The following is a 25934-nucleotide window of genomic DNA, read 5'->3' as shown; positions in this document are numbered from 1 at the left end:
ACAGGGCTCAAACTAGATCCAGATTGTCTTATACAGGTGATTGGTTGGGATTGAGGGTTAGTATGCACTTTTGGATAAGATATAGGGTTAGTGGGCTGAATAACGCGTGGGGCTTCAAGGTTATTGGGTTGGGTACTGGATTGGGCTTTAGTTGGTTGGGCTTCAAGGTTATTGGGCTGGGTACTGGGTCGGGCTTCAGGATTAATAGACTGGGGTTTAGGTTTTCTTAGCTTTTCTGTTTGAACGTATATAACAAGAGCTTCATCAGCACCAACCAAAGATACCATCTCATGTAATACCCCATCACTGTTTATCAATTTCACCCGACCATCACCAGGTATCAAGCAATACAAGAACATATCTTCCTTCTTTTGATTTTCATATAAACCATAGTACAATGCATAACCTAGTATCTCAAAATATGAAAGCTTATCAACATCTAATCCTAATGAGGTTATTCCCCCCCCCCCCAACATACCTTAATCTCGAAGGATTAACATCAAATTTCCCATCAGTATAGAAGTTGATGTTCATAATATCTCCCATTCAGCAGAGAGAGAGGTCGATTGGAGTTATTAGGGCTTGTTCTTCTTCTGGTTAACTGATCGATTGGAGTTATTAGGGCTAATACTTAAAAAGATAATAAAAATACCAAAATTAGATCACCTGATGTTTATAAAGAGTTGGATGGCCATGTAATCGTTCCATGTCATATGGGTTTTAACAGCTAGATGGCCAACTTAGCATAATACTAACGGAGTTATGAATCCGTTAGTCGCGGACTGTTAAAAACAATTAACTCTTTAGTTGGGACTATCATTAGCCAAATGTAAAGTTGGGCCTGTTATTTGCCAACACATCATAGTTGGGAGTATTTAAAACCAATTTTCCTAAATAATATAGTCACTGTTGACTAAGTTATCTAAGGGTAAATTACACGAATTTTTGATGTTCGCTGAAAGTCATGAATTTAGTCCGCAAGTATTAAAAATTACATCAATGATTCCCGCGGTTTGAACATTATCATTAGTTTGGTCCTTATGGAGTTAAGGTGGTGGGAGTGGGTTTATCGTCCCGGTCGTCTTTTGTAAGTCCCCGTTCCCGGTGCCCTACATTGGACGTTGGATTTACTCATAAACACGGTTCTACAAATCAGAGTTCATTAAAAACTTTCGCGGAAACGTTAACTTTAATCATTTGATACAAAACATTAATCTTTTCTTTAAAACCATAACATAAACATTATATTTAAAACATCATTTCTTCCATCTTCAGATGTCAGCCGCCCAATCCATGTCATGTGCCCTCCTCATGCTAGCTCATTAAACATATTCACCTGCGTGCATACTAAAAGTCAGCTACGCTAAGTGAGTTCTAGTTAACCAGACGACATACAATACATACATATATCATAGATACATACATACATATCCAAGATACATATCCATACTTAACCAGTTACCCTACTACCATACATACATACATACATACCTTCAATCACTAACCTCAGTCTACCAAGAATACGTTCATAGTCCGCCGCCTATACCTGTACTCAAGGTCGTGAACACGTAAAAGGTCCACAGTCCTTACCTATGTTCGCCAAGTATGGTACGTGCAAGGACCGCAGTCCTTCCCTATACCATCCTATAATAACAACGTACAAGGTCCACAGTCATTCCCTATGCTACAACCTAATTCATAGCACGTACGAGGTCCACAGTCCTCCCCTATGCTACCACAATACAATTACAATTACAACACGTATAAGGTCCACAGTCCTTTCCTATGCTGACGCCTATCTACAATACGTGTAAGGTCCACAGTCCTTATCTACGTTGACGTTTGTTATCTATAACACGTATAAGGCCCACCGTCCTTATCTACGTTCACATCTATCATTTATATCACGTGTAAGGCACAACGTCCCTATCTACGTTTACATCTATCACCCATATCATGTATAAGGCCCGCAGTCCTTAACTACGCTATCACCTGCCAAGTCTATATCCAACAGAAGTTAGAGGGATTCGCCATCCTAACTTACTACGTCGGAGGTAGAACTCACATACCATTCCTGTACCTGTATACACCTACTTCACATATACAATAATTACATTATAGCATAAGAACACTCTAGGCGTTCTTTACATCATTCATTTCACAATCATACCCCTTGCCGATATGTGCAATATCCGAAGATCGTTCACGTCCCGACAAGTGTTCCTTTGTAATGTTCATACATCATCCATACGTTACGTATAACATTCATATCTTTATCTCTAACCGGACAGTACGCGCAATATCTGAAGATCATTCATGTACTATTAACATATCGTACATACATCATTCATACATCATATCTACTCCATACATACATCATTCATACATTATATATATCATTCATATCTTTAGCCGCCACCTGATGGTCTATGCAATATCCGAAGATCGTTCATGCACCGTCAAGCAATCATCATACACAATTCATACAAGGCATACACTTACCACTTAAGGTAAGTGTATTAACTATCACATCGAGTATACACACAGCCCCAGAAACATAACAAGGAAGTGGGGCTAGAAACTCACCTGAACTCGGTTACTCCTTCTGCTAATGGTTATTCCTTCTTAAGCTGTGCGCAACTAACTGTTTAACGAATGTAATATTAAATACCGCTCTAGTCATTCTCGTTACTACTTAATTAGTCTTATGCGCCTAAGCCGGTTTTACTTCATTGAATCATTACCCGGTTAGTTAATTGTTACTCGTTAACCCTTAAAGGTATCTTTCGTAATTATCAAAGTCCAAGAGCTATTATGTAATTATATCATTTATTCTAAGTCCAAGGACCTTTCTTTCATTCCTTCAAACTTCTAATTTGTTATTCAGAACCCATCCGGATTCGTTATCTTAACATAGCGAACTGGTGAATAACGAATCACCTGATTCGTTATTTTAACATAACGAACTGGGTGACTAACGAATCGGACCCTCTGACAAACTGGTCCTTATAACGAATGATCATAGCGAATTGAGGTTAGTTCGTTATCTTTCCTTAACGAATTGGATACGAACTAAGGCTAGTTCGTCAAGCCTCCTTTAACGAATCATCAGACGAATTACCCCTAGTTCGTTAACTTCCCGTTAACGAATTAGGGTTAGGTCGGAGAATGTCAGGAACATTCTCTGACATAGCCTTCCTCGTACCCGCCACCTTTACCGTGCCGCCTTTCCGGCACCGTCGTTTCCGGAATAACGGGATCTCGCCGGAAAAGCGAGATCTCGCTTGTTTCACCAACGTTTTCACTTTTTTTCGTCCCGTTCGATCCAGATCTGAGCGAGGGTGATCCCTAAGCTCATCTTAGGTTCGGTTTATACCCGATTCCACCCGGATCTCGTGACTTTAACGGTTTAACGGTGACGGCTCGTCGTTTCGTGACTAAATCTAACGGGTTTGAGTTCATACAACATCATACTATCATTACCTTGGATCGGGATAGGTTTTCTATCTTCTATTTCGGCTAGAGAGAGAAAGTAGGATGAGAGAGAGCTAAGTGTGTGTTTTGGGTGGTGTATGGAATGGAATGGAAATGAATGGATAATTATGGTTCGTATATCATGGGTCATGGGCTTGAGCCTATGGTCTTTCCTTTAATAACCCAAGTCCATCATCCATATTACTTAACCCAACACAAGCCCATCTCATAACATCAAGTATTATCATATATTAACCGAACGAAAATTTGGGATGTTACATCTTTCTTCGGCCCCAGTTCACCGGGGTGGTGTTCCCGATCGGGGTGGTTCCATTTCTTGCTTCCATATCAAAATCCTTCCCGTATCATGCGCTTTCTATGATTTTCAAGTAAAACTAGGTGGTTATATCGCGATCAAGAAGTATTTTACTAGGGCACGAACCACCCAGGGTGGTGTTTCCAGCAGGGCCAAAACCCACCTCACTCCCACCCTGAGGGTAGGGTTGTTCAATATATAAATCGAACTCGAATAACTCGAAATTCGATTCGACTCGCATTTGAATTTGAAGGTTTGAATTCAATTTTCAATCATTCGAATTTGATTCGGTTCGAATTCGGTTTTTGTAATCGAATATGAATTTATGATTTCAATTCGATTCGAAATTCGAATTCAAATTATACATTTTGTTTTTGTTATATATATACATACTTATAAAAAGATAAACCACATAAATCTTTTGAGTTATAGATATTAAAATTTAAAAGTTCATCACTTTGGTCTATAATTAATGTAATTGAACATTACCATTTTGAATATTTAGGATGCAATAACTATAAATGATTTATTTATTGTATCTACTTGTACTTTTTGTTGTTTAAAAACTCAAATTTGAAATTGAAATGGATTTTTTTAACTGAATTTGAATCAATTCAAATTCGAATTAGCTTTTCTGAATTCAAATCGAATTTGTCGAATCTATTTCGAATTTGAATTGAATCCGAATCCAGCTTCAAAATTTCAAAATTTGAATAGTTCGATTCGAATATTCGAAATTCGATTCGATGAACACCCCTACCAGAGGGTACTCTGTTCACCTTTAAAGACAATGCATGTTAAATGGTTTTCAGTATTGGTGGTGATAGTCATCGCCCACCGGAGAGAGATCGCGAAGTAAATGGTTTTCAGTATTATAAGGCCAACAATTTAAACTAGAGTCAAACAAAAAACATAATAAATGAATAAATTATACCAAAGTTAGACAAAATAAATACTAAATGATGAAAATGACCCTTAAGTTATTCGAAAAAATAAACATATTCATTGTTAGTTGTTTTGCTTTGTAACATTAAAATTCGAAGAAGGCCTCAATTTCTCGTCTCATTTTAGACCTCCAAAATGGTTGGGCCAACCCTCCTAAAGAAACCCCCATAACTGTAAAATAAAACCATGAAGTCAGGATCAAACCTGTGAACTCAAAGGCCCTAAACTAGCTAGTAAGCTTTACCCTTCATTCCCTATGCTATTGGACCAAATGGTCAGCTAAGTCTTTATTACCTCCTACTTTTGTTAGATAACATTAAATTATATTAATGATACTAAATTATATAATCACAATAGAGAGTTGTTGCTCATGACCCAACTTGTTCCCCTAATGCCATATACACTTGGTGGTTTAGTGGTCACCACTCACTATCTATTTTGCATGTTGAACAGGCTTTGTCTAGTCCGGTTAACACTAACCCACTCTCCACTAAGTATCATGAGAAGTGCTTGTTAATTAAAATATTGATTTTGATTGCTTATACTTTATAGGTTCAATGATGGTGTACTTAAAATCTTTTTTTTATCGGGTTCATTTTAAATAATGTGTAAATCGAGGTCACTCTTCACCATTGATTCGTCTACACAATTCACATAAGTCGTATTAAAGGGGCTAACGCAACAACTTTTTGTGGAATTTTTATATGAATTAAAACATATTTAATAAAGCTAACACAATTTTAAAGTTTCTTTTATAACAATGATAAGTTATTTTATAGAAAGATACGAGACATATTCTTGTTTTACTTTCACTTTTTGTTAGGAAGGAACACAAAAGGGGGCACAAGAAATCCAACCTAAGGAATCCATAGTTATATTATATTATCCTAGGTGACAAGAACGAGACACAATAATATTAAAACTTTTAGTAGTTAGTTATATATTAAAGCCAAGTCACCTTCCATGCCCTTATTTTTCCCCATGATTGTTTTTGAAGCACTATAATCTTTAATTTGTGACTCGATGATTTAATGAGAAGAATTTTAATATTTGACAAATTTGGTTTTAGTTTCTTTCTCCAAATGAAATATATTTATATTTAAATTACGTAAAGGTTATTCTATCCAACTTTCAGGCATTGAGATACGTTTAAACGTGAATGATTATCATAAGAGATTCTTAACATATCATAAGCTTTCCGTTCTTGAAAATTCACATTTTTCCAAACCCAGAAAACAGACGGAATTCTAGGATCCCTCCTTGGGGCAAATATGCATACCTCTTCTGGTTGATCCACCCCATACTTTATTCTAGTAAGATGATACACACTAGTTAATAGTTCGCTCGGTGCTACATCATAGGCGCATTGGGAATGGAGATAATTGTACCCATACACATATAAAATGCAGCAATGGAATGTCAATCCCCGGGTTTTATTTGTAAAGTCTCTATTCCTTGGTAATAAAAGCCCAAAGATATATGAACTAGCGCATGCTTAACTAGCCAAGCAGAAAAATTACCCTGCATCTTTTTTTATCTCTCGCGCATTTTTTTTATGTATAAGTATTTTAGATTTCCGATAAAATTTCTAAAGATTGAGCCACAACATTTTTATTCTATGCAAAGGAGTCCTATCTAATTTACTAATAATCAACTTGAATACTCGCTTCGAATATGAAACTTTGAGTATTCATAGATGCTCTTGTTATTTCTAATAAGATGGCTTGGTAACAAATCGTTTCTTACAAAGCGAGCTCGTTTGTTATACTCACAACAATCCAATTATTTCTCTAGGCGAAATAACATTTGACATTTCATCTTCTGAAACCAACACTTCTGATGTTATAATAATTTCTATATGCCTATTATGTATCTGCACCCCTTGGGATCGATAAACCTTTTAGACCTTATTAACCAAAGAGATATGACTATAGCTTTAATGTATTAGAGCGAGATAAGGTGTTCAGTCAAGTGGTTTGTCGAAACTTCCAAGCTGAATCAATAATTATGGTTTACTAAAACCGTAAACTAAACAAGTTCGTTTCGTTTGTCAAGTGAATTTTAACAACCAAATCGTCCAACAATGATTTTGTTTACTAGTTTAGTCCAAATATGTATATTGTGCAAGAGTGTTATTTTGCCATTTCTTATGAATTGATCAAATGGTTAATTATATTAATGATGTTCCTAATTATATACATGTAACTAAGTATTCAAAAATTCAGTTGATTTTATAGCATAAACTATCAGCTTAATTATTTAAACAGCTAGTCGTGTATCGTAATATACACTCCCAAACCAATTGGACTTTATTTTTGCTTCGTTTAGATGGTTTCAATATAAATTTGCAACATACCATATACCTCTAGACATTCGACACAGAATTTTAACAAACGTGATTCAATAGTGAAACATGAAAAATAAGAACGTACATATGAAGACTTGATAAGACTTAGCTATTTAAATTGTCGTCATTTGTACTTTAAGTCAGATTAAGACAACAATTAATAGCATTTATTAAGTATTATTATATATAAAAAATGAAAAAGATGAATTATTGACACCTTTGATTTATATTAAAATATTAAATGTTACAAACAGCTAGAATGATGCAAAAGTAGTTGTTGAATTCTTTTTAGTTCCATTATTTGTTCTACTCTTAGCTGGTGTTTGTATTTTATGGTCACACAATATTAAATCACCAATACCTTAGCTGTTTCCTTATAATTATACTTGTTTTGTTTGTTATTATATAATGATCTTTATTTTAATTTGAAACAACATATTTTTTTATTCTGAAATCAATATAATTTATAATATTACATTTATGTCTAACTTTCTGCATATAGTTTTGTACCTTTGGCATTATTGTTTGTATATTTCTTTTCTTGATTTTGACTTGCCATACTTCTTGCTACGTGTCTATCCAACTTCACACCTGGCTGCCATATTTGACATCACCTTTATCTCACCGTCGTCTTCAACAACTCTCTACGTCTGGCTTCTACTTCACCTTCACCTACTTTTGTTGGGTTCAATTTCAGAACTCTAAGTAGCGTTGGTGTGGTGGTGGCAGTGGTTGGGTGGAATTTGTAGGAAATGAAGAGTTGAAGTGTGGAGTAATAAAGCGAATAGGTAAAGAATATGTTGGATTCGGAAGAACGTACATATGGCTTTTAACAGAGGAGGTAATGGTTGAAGGCTTTGTTACACAATGATATGATTATATAAACACACAGCTATGTCTTATTAAAAAAGACTGAAGGTTGTATGAGCTATTATTAAGGTGAGGGTATGGCAAGATGAGATGAAGAAAAAAAGACTTATCCCAAGACTCCTGCAGTTTAATTGTTTCACCTCCATGTGTGTTTTAGTATGTTATAAACTTCATGCAGCATCCAAGATCAAAGAAATAGAGGTGGCTTTTGTCAACACCATAACATGTTCAGCAGCATGCTCTGGAAGCAAAAAACAAACTTCTCCTTTTGGCATTAATAACAACTAACAAGACTTAAATAATAAAGTAACACTCCTTTGTGATTAACAATTGTCTCTTTTGTAATTGGTAGATGCACATATTTGGTAAGACCCACTATGATGTAAGGGCTATTTTGTTGCGATGCAAAACTTTAATAATGCAAGCCATAGACATGTAACCACCTTCGTTAATGGTTATCGACATCCCGATGCGGGTCACCCTACTAGTTTACTTTAATTTCAAAGGAAATAATAATTACATCAAAAGATATAACTTAATATATTATTCTAAAATTTATTATAAAAAAAAATCTTTTATGATGTGTTAAAATGCTATATATAGTTGATTTAATTTAAGGGATGTGATCCTCCCATACCAGCCCCACATGCCTATATGGCTTGTATAGGCTTATACGGTCGCATAGGGTATACATGCCTGACAAGGGGATAAAAAAAACAGCTTTTTGCAGCCTATACGACCGTATAGGCCTATACGACCGTATATGCATTAAATGTCTCGTATTGCATTCAGACAAAACCAAGCTATACGGTCGTATAGGGCTATACGACCGTATAGAAAACATTTGCAAAAACATTCAGACTGCCATAATCGCTGCCGGAAAATGATTTAAAAAAACCTCAAATTTTGGGGTGCATTTTTATTTTAATGTATGTTGATTAAATGTTAAAAAAAACCTCAAATTTTTATTATATATAAGCAATAAATATGCCTAGACAGTCTTGAGCTTTTGACGAGCTAAGGTTGAGCTCAACATTTAAACCCGTTAAAATAAATGAACCAAATACGTATAAATAACATATATTGTATATATGGTCATCATTTTTTTTTTAAAAAAAGTGTCAATAAACGAGGCAAATACGATCTGTATAAATCACATATATTGTATATATGATCATCATTTATTTTTTTAAAAAAAAGGGTCTATACGGCCGTATAGGCCTATACGACCCGTATAGGCCTATACGAGACACAATAAACGATGGCAGACAACCTTTGACACGATTCAGGTCCTATACGACTGTATAGCCCTATACGAGCCGTTAGAGACCAAAAAATGGTGTATGAAGATCCAGGGTGGTGTGGGAGGATCCCTTGCCAAATTTAATAATTAGTTGGTTTCATCATACACTATTCCTTACCGTTGATTACTTTTTTACAAATGTCTTGTAGCATAATAATGTCAACATGTGAAGATGTGTTCTTCCACGGCCGGTCTAGAAGTTTTCTACTAATTTTTAACTACCAATTCAAATAATAATTAGATTAATGCCCGTTTAATAATATATTATTATTGTTATAAAAATGGATACAAATCGGTGAGAGCTCGTGCACATTTACCAAACGTGGAACACCAATACACCATCTATATATGTGTGACTTTATTTATTTATATTGAACTTTTCATAAGGTTAAATATTAGGGGAATAATCAAATATTTAAACCCGAATAGATTAGATCGATGATTTCACCGGGTATGAGTTGAGATATAACAACTAGGTTAACCAGTGGCGGAGCCACACTATCACCACGGGGTTCGGTCGAACCTGGTCCTTTTTCGGTTTTATATGTAACCTTTAGTGTTGATTAACGAGCGAACTCATTCTTTTTTAGCGAACGAACCCATTATTGTTTTAAAAAAGTATATTCAAACCCATAAAGGTGGAGATTTGAACTTGTTACAAGCTTATTTTTCACAGTTCACATTCTGAGTAAGAGTGTTCACATACATACATCACAGGTCTGATCAGATACATAAACCGAGTGTGAGTGAACATTGTGAGAACGTGACGTTTTGCATAAACAGAAGCTCATAAAAACAATTCATCTTTTTATATATCACTACATATATCCCTATGATGCTGGTTATTCTGTTCCCATTTTCTTAAGAACTCTTTTGGGGATAATTGAATCTATGGTCCTAACTTGCTATTTTCTAGAGAATATTTATAAGTAGCTTGTTTGAGGCCAAACAATGTTCAAGTGTGAAGATGTTTGATGTATATAAAATTATACATCTTTTCAGCATCAAATAATTTTTAAAAGCTGCAACTTCTATCAAATAAACTAGTTCAGAAGGCTACTTATCACACTAAAAGGCAATTTCAGGTAAATCCAAGCCTTAAACGAAGAAACAAGTGAAAAGACGAAGAAAAACGAAAGAAAACCCAAGAAAAACCTCAACCACGCCCCCGTGCTCCTAGAACCACGCCCCCATGCTTCTGAACACAAGAAAAGATAAAAAAATCTACAAGAAAAGACAAATACTGGACACAAAAGCATGGGCTGTGCCCAATCAACCACGGGGCCGTGGTCACCTTTTGATAAGACAAAAATAAATGAGCACATGTCATTAAAAATCACGAGGTCGTGCCTCAGATGCACGTCCCGTGGTGAATCATCATGTACGATCTGACAGCATGCAACTGGACACCTGGACACGGGGTCGTGCCTCATAAGACACGGGGTCGTGCTTCTCTCTCCAGACAACCTATAAATAATGGCTCATGTTGCACTCATTTGGTGTGTTTGAAGAAGATCTCTAAATGGTTTTCTCTTATAAAAACACCCACATTACACTCATATTGAAAATTTTGTAAGGAGTTTGAAGGCTTGGATGTTACCATCATCATCAACATCATTATAATCCATCATCATTAAGAAGGGAGATTCATCCATATTTGGTTAGATTGTTCTAGTTTAATCATGTGTTTGTTATCATCATCTCTTTTTATGTTCATAACAATGCTCATTACGAGCTAAACTCCATTTACCATCTATAATCTATGAAGAAGCTTTGTTTTACTTGATGATTATGTGAAACATGTGGTTTAGTTTGGTATAGTACATGCTTATTTGCAATTATCCATTGATGAAGAAATGTTTTATCACTTTAATTACATCAAAGTTGATGATTTATAATCATTCATGTTAACTCATGTTCTTGGAAACTAGAAATGGTAAAAAGAATACTTTGATAACTTATTCAAGATAAAAGATGGATCCTTATGATGTACTTAGAAATGATGAGATATAGGTTATGGTCTATCTCTAGTTTTGATAATTCTAAAATAACATTGTTAACACGATTGCTTAGGTTATCATGCTAGTTAAAGAAATCATATGTTAATGGAATATGTAATTACAATCTAATTAAATCAACCTATGGGAGGTTGTGTGAGTTAACTACAATCACTCGAAGTTGTTAGGTTGGTATTTGAGAAATCGAAGTCAATTCTAATCGTTCTACTATACCAAACTGCTTGTCTACTTAATTGACATTCTCGTTGTAGTATGACATTAGGAAATGATGAACTTTAAAATACGCATGCTACTTTCTTTTATGACATAGAATATGTTCACTTAGAAATGAGGGACTATTCTATCATATATTACTAGGACAAGTTTATCACATGTTTATTTAATAATCATCAAGGAATAATGGAGTTGATTCTTGATTTTAGATGGTAAACCTTCATATAATTGAATTACTCACTTAGAATTTCTCTTCTTGTCACCTATATATTATATATAAGTATTTCTATTTTATAAAAAGTTTAAAAACCAATCTAAAAAATGATTAAACCCTCTGATAAAAGTAAGACGAAGTTTCATTATTAGAAACATTTGTGTCCCCGGATCGATACTTGGTTCTTACCAATACCATCCTACATATAAGATAGGTACACTTGCCTATTTTGTGTGTGTTTAATTTTAGTAGAAATCGCTTTTATAAATTTAAAACACGATATTGTGCAATGCTTAAACTCCAATCCGTTACAATAATATTAATACCACCACACACGACAAGCACCGGTGATGAATATATAAATGATGCTTGTATTTGTTGTATTGAAAATGAGTTCTTTTCAAAGTCGCGATTATAGATATTTTTCAAATCATGAAAACACGTAAGGGAAAATTATATATGTAATATCTTTATATTTAATGACTTTGTATTTTATTTAATGTTAATGATATATTTTTGTTATGATAGTGATATTGCATTTTATATATCTAACCAATTGATCAACCCAACCCGACCTAATCGGGCACAAAAACTTTGACACCAGAAAAAAAAGGCATCGAAAATCCCGAACCCATAGGAAAAAGTTTCTGGCTCCGCCACTGAGGTTAACTAGAGTGTAGATCTAATAATTCCGACGACATTAACCTGTAAAACAGAACACCGTGAGCTCGCTACGAGAAGGACATGAATGAGGGTCTTCCAGTAACCACCCTCCAGCGTGAGAATAAGTACCGTTCTTGTATAGAGAATAAGAATTTAAGTAATTGATATAATATGTGAAGTGTGAATGAATACCTCATGATGATGAAGTGGGTATTTATAGCCGGTGGTTAAATGAATATTATTGGTACAATTATCCCATTCTAAAAGATATTCCTTCTAACTAACTGGACGTGTGACAACATTTGATAGGAGATGACATCTAGCCATGTGCATAGTTATACCAACCTATCCAGTTGTCGCCCTCTGATTAGCTATCAAGTCACGTGCCTTTCTCAAATGAATATTTGCAATATCTCTCTAGAAGGAAGTTGGTTACAGCTGCTCTGCTGATATCAGCCTTTCGTCATTCTGCGTTTGGAAAGCTTCCGCATTCGCGGACAATCTTTTATCCCTTATAGCAGTTTGCACTTCTGTGATGCGTGTTTCTGTTTCATGCGGATGACGAGGACGACCCGCGGATGACTTCTATGGTTAACCTATGGATATTATATCATCGGTATTTGGAGCTTTTCGCTACCATATCTCTATATCAGGTAAACGCCATCCTAACAAGTAATTTTAATGACTTTTAGGGGCTGTTTGTTTACATCTGAATGAAACATTCAGATGTAAACATCTGATTTATTCAGACTTCATGTTGTTTGGTTTCAAACAGAAAAATGTCTGAATGGTTAAAATTAAGTCTAAATCATTCAGACTTATTGTTGTTGCTGAATGGGAGAATGATTCATTCAGATCTGAATAAACCAAACAGCCCCTTAATTTCAATATATACTCTTATTAATCATTCATACATGCATATTTTTCACGATTTAAATCCTTCCCTTGGATAGAGGGCACACATCATGCCGGCTAAAAAAAAAGTTATTACCATGAGGATGTTCTAGTAGTAACGATTAACTGATACTCTTTAACATGTATGAATTATGAAACACAAATTACTAGTACTATATATAAATTAAAACTTTGATGTTAGAAATGTTATATTGGGTCACTTGGCGGCATCTTATTAGTCTATAAATTTTATATTTTTATTTTTTTGTTTTATTTAGTTCATTTACCATAACGAACGTAATGAAAAACCGTCTAAACGCCAATTTTTATTATTTTTGTATATTTTAGTTTGGTACCATAACCAAGTTGACAAAAACCAACCGAATTTGTGTTGACATGCAGCCTCAAGACCCCCGTGACGACATCGCTTGGGTTTTACCAACACGCAAGTTTAGACCCCCCCCCCCTACACACACATGCAATTGGTCATTGGTTCACTTTAGTTATATTCTTTTTTGTTGTTTAGCTCTAATACCATAATAAATGTAATTGAAACCGACTGCGAATTCGTGTCGGGTTACCACCTCAACGTCCGGATCAACAACGCTTGGATTTTATCACCACCCGGGTTTTTCGATAAAATAAATATTGTTTAAAATATTTTGTTTTTTTTACGTTAATCTTTTTATATGTTATTTTAACAAATTAATTTTTTAGGTTAAATTTCACTAACGGTGTCTATACTGTAACGAACGTAATCAATACCGATCGAATTCGCTTCGACTCAATGTTGTAATTCCCAGGTTTCAACGTTGGGGTTGTGCTAGTTGCCCCGACGTAACGCACCAGGTAAAAAAAACTAGTTTATAATAAGTACGAGTGAACTAATATACACGACATGTTACCATCACTTAACAATTATACGAGAATTAATTACTACATTAATACACATTGTTTTAGCATCTATATATCTTTTTGAAAATATATTTATATCCATATTCATGCATGTTTTAATATTTAATATCCGTTGATATGGCTTGTTACATATTATTTAATTTATAAATAAACTCTACACTCATAAACTAACCCGTACGAAAAAAGTACCAATTATATAGACGAGAAGAGAAAATATAATGAAAGCCCATCTTTTCTTCAAACATGAGCCAACGTGGGATGAAAAAAAATGTTTGCCTCTTAAACTTGAGTAGGAGACCCCTTTTTATTAGGGTCACCTCTTCCTACTTTGCTTCTTACATGAGCCATGAATGTACAAAAAGTTTAGCTTTTTATTAAGAAAGGTAACAAAGGTCACATGCATGTATATATAAATGTTCAATAGTCTATAGATTAAATTTTGATTTATAATATAACATTACTAGCTTTTGAACATGTGTATTACACGGGATGTGTCAATGATAAATTAAATACGGTCCGTTATTTGGAAAAAAATAAACAAAATTAAAGTTAAAAAGGAAATGAAATATATAGTAGCAATGATAAGAAGTCAAATATCTCAAAATTACAAATTTGAGATAACCTCGTCACCCAATATTACAAGTTTAAGAACACGTCAGCCGGCTTAAAAAATTAAATATAAAATCAGTGTATTAATAAAGGGTTGAATGAGTTGATATAAGCTATCTTCTATCTCTTAACATAAATGGGTAAAAGAATTTTGTTAACTAAAACAAAAAGAGGTTAAATGAAGTCCAAATTGTTATGTTAACATGAAATTGATTTACTTGATAAATGAAATCACTGTAATAGTATATTTTAAAAAAAAATAAATGTTTGGGTGGCAAATTTTTACCCTTACAAAAAAAAAAAAAAAAACCATAGCGAGCTCATACTTCCCCACTGGATGAATCTATCACAATAAGGGGTTGTTTGGTTCATTCAGACCTGAATGAGCATCTGTCCCATTCAGCAACAACAGTAAGTCTGAATGATTCAGACCTAATTTTAACCATTCAGATGTTTTTCTGTTTGGAACCAAACAGCCTGAAGTCTGAATGAATCAGATGTTTAAATCTGAATGGTTCCATTCAGATGTAAACAAACAACCCCTAAGTCCGTTTAGAAGATTTCCAACCACTATTATAGATTTATATCTTGCAATCTCGGCTTAATGATAAATGTTGAATCCATTAAAAAATAATAAATTTATTAATTAAGAAGCAGCTCCTAAAGACATTTAACATCATTTGTGGCATTGTCTAAGTCGGTGTTTGTTTTTCATTAAAAGCACTTCCCTATCATTTTTGTCGGCGCTATGTAAACCACGCGCAGATGTTATCCTCTACAGTGTGTTTGTTTTTTAGAAAACATTTCATTAAAAAAATGTCTGCGCGTACTCTTCTCCTAAAAGACTTGCACCTATGACTTCTAACATATTCTCCTCCTCCTCTTCTTTTTTCATTCATCAGAAATAACAAAAAAACTCTAACCCTAGCCTTCTCCTTCTCCTCTCCAACACTAGCTCTCCTCCTCCAGAATCGTCGCCGTCGCCGGCGGCCTCTACTCCTCTACCGCCGCCGGCCTCTCCCTCTCTCTCTCCAACAAATAGCCGCCGCCGGCCTCTCTCTCTCTCTCTCTCTCTCTCTCTCTCTCTCCAACAAACAGTCGTCGGCCTCTCTTTCTCCAACAAATAGCCTCCGCCCCTATAGGTTTGATTCTCTCTCTTTCGTAACCTCTCTCTCTCTCTCCATGTCATGGTGATTTGAATCAGTTTAAAATCAACCCACCATTGTTATAATCTAATTACCTTTTGTTTTAATTTCATAAGTGATTTTGTTATATGGTTAAAGTTTTAGATTGTTAGATTTTGTTAGTTTTTGGTTAATTTTGTTAGATTTTGTTGGATTGTTAAAGTTTTAATTTTTGTTGATTGTTAAAGTTTTTGTTAATTTTGTTAGATTGTTATTAGTTTGTAGAAAGTTTATGTTTGATGAATATTGATATTAGTTTGTTGTTGAATGGAGTTTGTAGTTTTTTTGTTAATTGTTAAAGGTTTTTGTTAATTTTGTTAGATTGTTATTAGTTTGTAGAAAGATTAGGTTTGATGAATATTGTTATTAGTTTGTTGTTGAATAAAGTTTGTAGAAAGTTTAGGTTTGATGAATATTGTTATTAGTTTGTTGTTGAATAAAGTTTGTAGTTTGTTAATTGTTAAAGGTTTTTGTTAATTTTGTTTGATTGGTATTAGTTTGTAGAAAGTTTAGGTTTGATGAATATTGTTATTAGTTTTTTGTTGAATAAAGTTTGTAGAAAGTTTAGGTTTGATGAATATTGTTATTAGTTTGTTGTTGAATAAAGTTTGTAGAAAGTTTAGGTTTGATGAATTGTTGTTTTAACAGAATTGTTGTTTCTTGTTAGTTGATTATAAAAATGGGAGAGAAACAACAATGGTCGACTGAGCATCTAAAAGGTTTATTAGAAACTTGCATTGAAGAGATAAACACCGTGGGTAGAAAAGGGTTGAGTTTGCACAAAGATTCATGGGTTAAGTTAAGAAGTGTTCTTAAGGAAAATTTTGGGTTTGATTTGACTCAAAAACAAGTGAAAACGCTTATGATAATCTTAAAGCCAAATACGTAGGATGGGTGTATTTGAAAAACAAAACCGGCAACATATACAATCCTCAAACAAATATCTTTACCTTAACGAACGAGGAATGAGAAGAATTTAAGAAGGTATGTTCATATATTTTTATTTTTAACATCTACCTCTACCTTAAGGTCCACCCTTAGTTTATTTTTTAACATCTACCATTATGTTTTTAGGGGCATCCGAAAGCTGCGTCATTAAAAACAACTCAATTAGCATTTTCGGAACTTTGTGCACAACTGTTTGATGGTAATACTGCAACTGGGAATCGCAAGTGGACCTCAACCCAAACATTAGTGGTTGAATCATCCTCATGTCATCGGCTCCAATCGGTCCAACCACTTATGATTATGGACAACATTTTTCGCGACACAGAAGATGATGCCAGCACTAATCCTACTACCGGGCCTACTACCGAGCATACTCCCGAGCATACTCCTAAGCCTACCCCCAAAAGGGCTAAAACCTCAAAATCATCATCATATGCCACTCTTGAGGATTTAGCACTTGAAATGCAAAATGCTTTGCGACATTTGACTAGAGAAAAACCTCCAAAAGAACGCCCAACAGTTACAACAGTTATTGAATGTTCTTAGAAGTTAAATTTGGTTGGGTTAGAGTCGATAGACCCTTTATTTTTAGTTGCTTTTCATATTTTGGAGTGTCCTCAGACATGAGAGATGCGTGTATGGCATTGCCAAGTGTTCCCAACGTGTTAAAAGGGTAGATCGAGATGACGGCTAAAAATTTAGGACTTATGAAGTTGTGAAGAACATGGGTTTTGTTGAAAACATTATTTGCTTTTGGTGTATGTTTTTTTTATTTTGTTGAAAACATTATTTGTTTTTAGTTATGTTGAAAACATTGTACGCTTTTTTGGTTATGTTGAAAATATTGTATGTTTTTTGGTTATGTTGAACACATTGTATGTTTTTTTTGCTATGATAATGGTTGTTTATTATGGCTATGTTTAATGGTTGTTTATGTTTTATTAACAGGTTCATAATGAATAATGATGAGAAAATCTTCTAGTAGTTGTTATGTACTTGTATGTCCGTTTTGTTTGGAAAAGGGGTTTGAAACGAAAGCGAGACAAAGATTCGGAAATGATGGGACATAAATACACGTTAGAGTTATTGCAAGGAAATCCCAAACAATGCATTGAATTGCTACGTATGTCCCGTGAATCATTTGTCCGACTATGTGCACATTTTAGAGCAAATTATTCGTTAAAGGATAGGAAACATGTTTCTGTTGAGGAGAAGATGACTATGTTTTTGATGATAATCGGCCATAGTCAACGTTACGTGGTTATCAAGCGTAGATTTGAACACTCAAAGCAAATAATTCATACATTTTTTTATGAAGTGTTGGATAAAATGATGCTTTTCGCCAAAGATATGATTGTACCAACTTCTTCAAATCTGAATCTAAACATTCTGGGACATAACAAGAGGCTACGAAAGATTTTTAAAGGAGTGGTCGGTGCACTAGATGGGACCTTGATACATGTTGTTGTTCCTACTATGCAACAAGATTTATATAGAGGAAGGGGAAAGAGTGATTGTTACAAAACGTATTAGCAATTTCTGATTTTAACATGATTTTCACGTTTCCTGTGGCCGGATGGGAAGGGGTAACACATGATTCTAGAATATTATCAGAGGCATTATCAGATCCACATGCGCCATTCCCATTTCCACTATCAGATATGTTTATTGGTTGCTAATTATTTCTATATTAGTTTAATATTGTAATTAATTGTAAATACTTAGAGAGAAGTACTATCTTTGTGATGCCGCATATGCACACATACGAGGATTTATGGCTCCATATCGTAATGTGAGGTATTGACTTGGAGATTTTCGTCGGAGACGTGCGTTAACCAATAAAGAAAAATTTAATCATGCACATGAAAACTTCGAAACGTCATTGAGTGTGCTTTTGGTTTCTTGAAAGCAAGATTCCCTATATTGAAGAGGATGTTATCATTTCCATTGGAAACACAAAGGAACGTTACCGTTGCATGTTTCGCGCTACATAATTTTATTAGGAAATAAGGTTTGGACGATGAGTTGTTTACACAATATGATCAACCCGATGTGTCGCTTGGAAATACTTGTGGGCCCATTAATGCTGATGAAGACGAGGTTGAAGCACTTTGCACTGCATCAGATTGGGAATATATGACTCAGTTACGAGATAAAATTGCTGAGCAGTTAATGCAAAGTACGGAACACATGATTTAAAAAATGTTTGTGATATTATAAATATTATTTCAATGTTGTTAACTATTATTGAAATTTCGATGTCGAATACCTTTTTATTTAAGTTTCAGTTTATTTAATTTCAGTTTATTTTAGCAGTTTGCAGACGTTAAAAAACAAACAGTCTTCTTGTTGCAGACTGCAGATGTTTGGTCCACCTCTTTTGCTACAAATGTTTGTAGATTTCGTCTGCAGACTGCACACATTTTACCTTTGAAGTAACAAACATCACCTAAATTAGGTTGGATGATAAAGTTATCTAGCAAGTGAACAAGTAATGCGAGTGTTTCAATGATCTAACTAGTTTTCAAAACTATGTCGGTTTGGAATGTGATTAGCACGTCGTGTCATATTTCTCTGATTCTTGCCTTCTTGGTTCGGGATTTACATTTTACTCTTGATTTATACATCAACGCATCTGTGTGTTAAGAGGAAAAAAGTTTTGCACAGAATCATTTCGACCGCTTGTGGGTGCATTTGGAATACGAGAAATGAGAATGCATTTTTCAATACACCTTAAACAATTACGAAGTGGTGGAGAAGATCAAGTCATTGACCTTTCTTTGGATTAAATATATAACCCGCCTTTTAAATTTTTGTTTTGAAATGATTGGTGTAATTCATCGTTTTAGTTGTTTTTGTTAGGTTGAGCCTCTAGCGTATTTCTAGGCTCATGGCCAGGGGCGAATTTTATACTTAGTGACGGTGGGCCAGTGCCCACCGTCCGTCGGTCATAGTGTCGTGTTTGCGTGTACGTATTAGCATATGATGAGCCAACAAGCAGTCAGTGCCCATCGTCAACAATCGACCATTGCCCACCATCGGACGTCAACGGCTGAACTAGGGAGGATATAAAGTGTAGAGAGAAGAGAAAAATAGCTTCGCCGGGGGTTTTTTTTTTTCCGGCAACTACTACAATAAATAAAAGTGAAGATGGAGGAACATATAAAGGTAATGCTAGGAGACTTTATTCTATTATTATATTAATTTTATTCCCTTCAATTGATATATACAATAACTCTATTATTGACTTTTGTAGCTTTTCTTTTTTGTTTTTTTAACGACCAACTAAGTAACGCCCCCATTGGCTAAAGGTAGCCCGATCCGACCACTAGTCCGGACGGACGGAGCCGCTAGCGGTCCACCTATTGAGGGATTCACCGGATAAAACCTGACCCCCATGCCCGCCAAATGGCACGACAACGAGGAGCCGGTAAAACAGGGTGAGATCAGGACTCGAACCCTGGCAAGCCAGGGTCATCCCTCATATCCCCCATATAAATTGGTGGTAGTAAGATTTGAACCCCCTACCTTTCACTAGTAAAGTGAGTGCTCTACCATTAAGCCACAACAAATTTATGACTTTTGTTAGCTTTTCTAGATTTTTAGTTTTAATTTCTTTTTTAAATTTAATTATAAGATGGCACTTTTAACATTTGTTGAGTTTTATTTTATTTTATTAATATTAGTTTAAGTTGACACGAAACATTTTACTTTTTGAGTTTTTTCTTTTATTATTTTAAAATTATAATTAGAAAAAGGTGTCATTGTGCTCACGCAAAAATGCTTCGTTAAAGTATATACTATAACTAGGATTTTACCCGGCGCATTGCGCTGGTCAAATTGGTAAAATCTGGGTGGTGGACTGGAACTAAAACAAAAGGCGGTGACTTTACACGAATTTGGTCGGTTTCCTTCATGTTCGTTACGGTACCGGAACAAAAATAAATAAAGAAAATTGGCGTCCGGTTGGTTTTCGTTATGTTCGTTATGGTATCGGCACTAAAAAAACAAATGGCATCAAAACTCTAGCATTGTCAGTCCCGAACGTTGATGAAGTGAGTTTACACGAATCCAGTCTGTTTCTGCTACGTAAACAAAAACTCTTGTTACATTCGTTATGCTTACATTCGTTATGTTACCAGTACTTTAAAAGAAAATCAAAATTGTATGGACAAGTTTGGTGCCGCCACTTGGCTAGCGGCACCAAACTTCTATTTTATATTATATAATAATTATTTCAAGATACGAGGTCCCAAAAGTTACAACTGTAGGCTGATACATTGATTCTAAGGAAGGTAATTGATGTATACTAACAAACGTAAAAAGTTCTATTCTATGTCGACCCTCTCATTCTAATATTCTAGTTGTCGTTGATGACCACCCGTTGTAGAACAAATTTGAGAGCAAACATAAATAGTAGTTAGTGATATATTTTTTGAGAGCAAACATACATTGATTACTAAGTGAATCGTGAAGTGCTTCTGAACTTTGAAGAGAAGATAGAGGAAGAAGATGATGAATATGACTTTGTTTGAATTATATGTCTTTTATGTGTGTGTGTGTGATATGTATTTTAAAACTTAAAGGTTGGTGTGTTAAAAGATCAATATTACCCTCTCACGTGTCTCAAAGTTCATTCCACTTTTCGCCGCCAGAATGATTGGTCGGTCATGTTCTCATTGACCCAACCCATTTTTAACCTAATCCATTTTGTGCCCATCCTAGTAAAAATTCCTAAATCCATCTCTGCTCATGACGTTTTAATGAATATTATTGTTCGAAAAAAAAATTAATCATGCTCATTTTTAAACATAAACTCAATCTCCTTTCCTACATGCCATTCATGCATATAGCAAATTACTGGTTCAAAATAATTGAAAAAAATGAGTTAATAAAACTACTTGCCCACTACCTAATAACTACTTGCACTATCTAATAATTAGAAAAAAAATGCTAAAGATAAAATATTGGAAATAAAAATGTAGAAATTAATCGCGTACGTGTACATTGTGAACGGGTCGGTGACATGAAAGTAAATGAAAAACATTACATATTTACATGTTACGAAACAAGTTACCAAACAATCTAACTTTCATCCTCTTGCATTGTTTTAATTGAAACATATTAATTCAGTGAACCAAACGTAACATTGTTAGTTGTTTAAATGATTAAAATGTCTATTAATGTAAATAAATGAAGAAAATTTGTAGTTCCAAACAAAAATAGTTAACTTTAAATAATTGTAGTCAAGTAGACGAAGGATATTTTCTAGATACTTAGAACTAAGACCGTAAACTTACCAAACCACAAAGATATTTGTGCACTTGCCTTTGACTGTAAGGATAATGTTGTGCATCTTTGATTAACCAACACAAAGCACACTATATATAATAAAATAATTTATCATAATATCAATATTTCGTTTATTGTTTAAGAGGTTGTTTCATCATGTTTGGTACCCTTCACTGCTGATTTGAATGGTTAAAAGACTCTGCGTCAATAATTACTACGTCAATATTAAGTACGCCGATTTAACGATGATTGATGATAGTTGAGGTGGTGTGGGTTGTTGGTGGCAAACGTACCAAGGGTAATGAACACGAATTTAAGAAATTTCTGATAACGTTGTACGTGAAACTCTACATACACTATTCTGTTATTATATAATTAGTTTGTAAATTTTATCATTACTTATCAACATATTTCAACATAGTATATAATCTAAACTTTTAGACACAAGTTAAATACTTAACTATTAAATTGTAAAGAAGAGTGTTGTAGTGAAAAAGATGTTTATTACTTGAATGTGTGAATATTACAAAGGGGATATATCTATATATATACAAGCCAAACCCTAATTACAACCCATAATAGGCTCATAGGCTTTAACCAACTACATGGGCTAAAACCCTAACAAATACAACTAACACTCCTCCTCAAGTTAGTGCATAGATGTTAATCATGCCCAACTTGTTACAAATAAAATCTATCTGAGTTTTCCGGAGAGGTTTAGTGAGAATATTTGCAAGTAGAAAGTTTGTCTTGATATGAATTGGTTGAATGGATGGAGGATCTGCTTGTGTGCCTACTACTCGGTCTCTGATAAGGTGGCAGTCAACCTCAATGTGTTTCGTCCTTTCATGGAATACTTGATTTTTGGCTATATGGATAGCTGATTGATTATCACAGTATAATCGCATCAAGTCTTTAGAGATAACCCCGAGTTCTATGAGAAGAAGACGGATCCATATCATTTCTGATGTTACATCTGCCATAGCTCTATACTTCGATTCAGCGCTCGATCTAGTTACCGTGTTTTGTTTCTTAATTTTCCATGATACAAGATTTCCTCCAACGAACACACAATATCCAGTGGTAGATCGTCATGAAATTGGACAACCTGCCCAATCTGCGTCTGAGAAACCTGATATCCGACCATCTCCTTCTTCCGTGAAAGCACCCACTTGACAATGACCCTGATCAGAATATAGGATGCCAAGCCTGGGGTGGCCTTGAGATATCTTAAAACACGAAGAGCAGCATCCCAGTGAATGGTGTACGGTTCAGCCATGAATCGGCTCAGAACACTTACAGTGAAAGAAATATCGGGTCGTGTGACGGTTAAATAGTTAAGTTTACCAATCAACCGTCTGTATCGCTCTGGATCCTTCATCAGATCCCCCTCCTTTGGGAGAGCTTATTTGTAGGAAGCATCGGAGTATCAACTGGCTTGCAGCCTAGTAAGCCACATTCGGTCAACATATCAAGGACATACTTTCGTTGACAGAGAAGTATTCCTTGTGGAGAGCGAGATACCTCTATGCCCAGAAAGTACCTCATTGACCTAAGTCGCTGACCTGAAACTGAGAAGAAACTGTTTGAGTTTGGTGATCCCGACCTCGTCATCACCTGTGATTATAATGTCATCCACATAAACAACTACAATAATCCTTTTCCCTTTCTAGTGTCTAAAGAAGACAAAGTGATCATAGGCACTACGAGTCATCCCAAACTGTCCCATAACACTAGAGAATCGACCAAACCATGCCCTGGGAGACTTTTAAGACCATATAGAGAACGACGTAGTCTGCAAACTTTCGAGGCCTCCTCCTCAACAATGAACCCTGGTGTCCGCTCTATATATACCTCCTCCTCAAGAACACCATTAAGAAAGTCATTCTTGACATCAAGCTGGTGGAGCGGCCAATGATTAATGGCAGCAAGGGCAATACTGTAACAACTCAGATTTTCTAAGTTAATAATTATTAATCATAACCCGACCCGCTCTTATGTTCGGGAAATTTATCGAATAAATGCCGTGTGTATTAAGTCAATATTATTATTTTAATATGTTAATATTATTATTTAAATATCTATTTAATTAACCAAACAACTTTGAAAAATGTACATTTTCAACCCAAAACTAAACTTGTAACCCTTAATGTTTCCATCTCCATACTCCAAGGTTCAAAATGTAAATTATGTATAATTTTATATACCTTTTAACCCATTTTATAAACCTGGTATCTTTCAACCCGGTTGACCCAGTTCCAACCCAAACCCATTAACCCTTTTCACGAACCCGGTTTCCAATTTGGATTCCTTGGACCTTAATTCCCGTAATTGATATGGAAATTTGGTCAATATCGTATTATACCTTCCATTTACGGCTAAACCGACACGATAATTAGGGTTAATCAATCACCTTGATTCGTGTTCAATATTCTTTCCATAGCCGACACCGTTCAATTATAATATACATACTAACGTGCACCATAATTCAATTAAGCCTAGATATACAATTCTTATATCATCGCCAACTAAAACCCTAACTCAATTCCGACTAACCTCGCCGTCCCGTCACCTATCGAACTCAAGAACAGGCCGCGTGAATGGATTGGCCGTTCTCATCCATTACGCAATCAAATCTGGAATCCTTGACGGTGAATCCCGAAGGGGGTTTAACTGCTCTCTGATGACCATCGTTTGAGTCAATCAAAAACCTAATTATTCTAAATAGTTAGAGCAAGTAGAGTATCGTATCACAAGGAGTATGTGGTCAATGTATTCGTGTAACAGATTTCTAATTATGAAGTGACTGATTTTTAGTGCTGATCACACAAGCAATTTTAGTAAAAGTAGAGAACTAAACAACGAACAAATAAACGAGTTGTAAGCAGTTAACAAAGCAAATCACACCCGGGAATTCAAGTAAGCAACCAACAGTATCTCAATGAACTAACAGATTAATTATTAACGACTAACTAAAAACTAATCAATCAGACAAAATCTTAGACATCAACAATTACTTTACACACGACACTGGTTATGAAACAGTCATTTCCAGTGTGACTCAGTTAAGGGCAATTGTATGTTTTATCGTATTCAATCTAACCAAACAGTTATATGACTAATTATCTAGCAACAGGTAACAGATCGTTCAGACCAACGTAAACCTAAACCGACTGAACACACAGAAATACTAAACATCAATAATCATATATCAATCATAAATAATAATACACAAGTGTTCTAAATCACATGAGAAAAACTGTAAAGGTTACAAACTATACATCCCGGGTGCGATTCTAGGAGATTAGCCGAGCCGTGACATCATCAAATCTTCGATACTGATGATATGGATCACGCGGAAGGTCTTGGCACAAGCTAGGATAGTGAAAATCGTCTCTTGGAGCTGCTGGAATCGCCTTTGTTTCGTCAAAACGGAGTTAGGGTTGTTTATGATGAAAAATATCATTTAAACCTAATTTTCCCGTCTTTTGTGTCAATCGTGATACGCGATGGTCATATGACCATCCTATCGCGTATTGCGACCTAAGAAAACATCATTTTCAGATTCCTCTCGTCGAGAAACCCAAAATTCATATATTATGGCTCCCGTAACTCATTTTCTAGCTCAGGATATGCTCGTTTTACTTCAAGGTCGCATTTTGTCAACCCATTTGTTCAGTTTTAGCATCGGCTTATGATCACTCATTTATACTCTTTCCGAATCCTTGA

This window comes from Bidens hawaiensis, unplaced genomic scaffold, assembly GCF_021521415.1.
Source record: "Bidens hawaiensis isolate Kalapana, Puna unplaced genomic scaffold, B.hawaiensis_p1.1 tig00015764_1, whole genome shotgun sequence".
NCBI lineage: Eukaryota > Viridiplantae > Streptophyta > Magnoliopsida > Asterales > Asteraceae > Bidens > Bidens hawaiensis.
Note: the sequence above shows the minus strand (reverse complement) of the source record.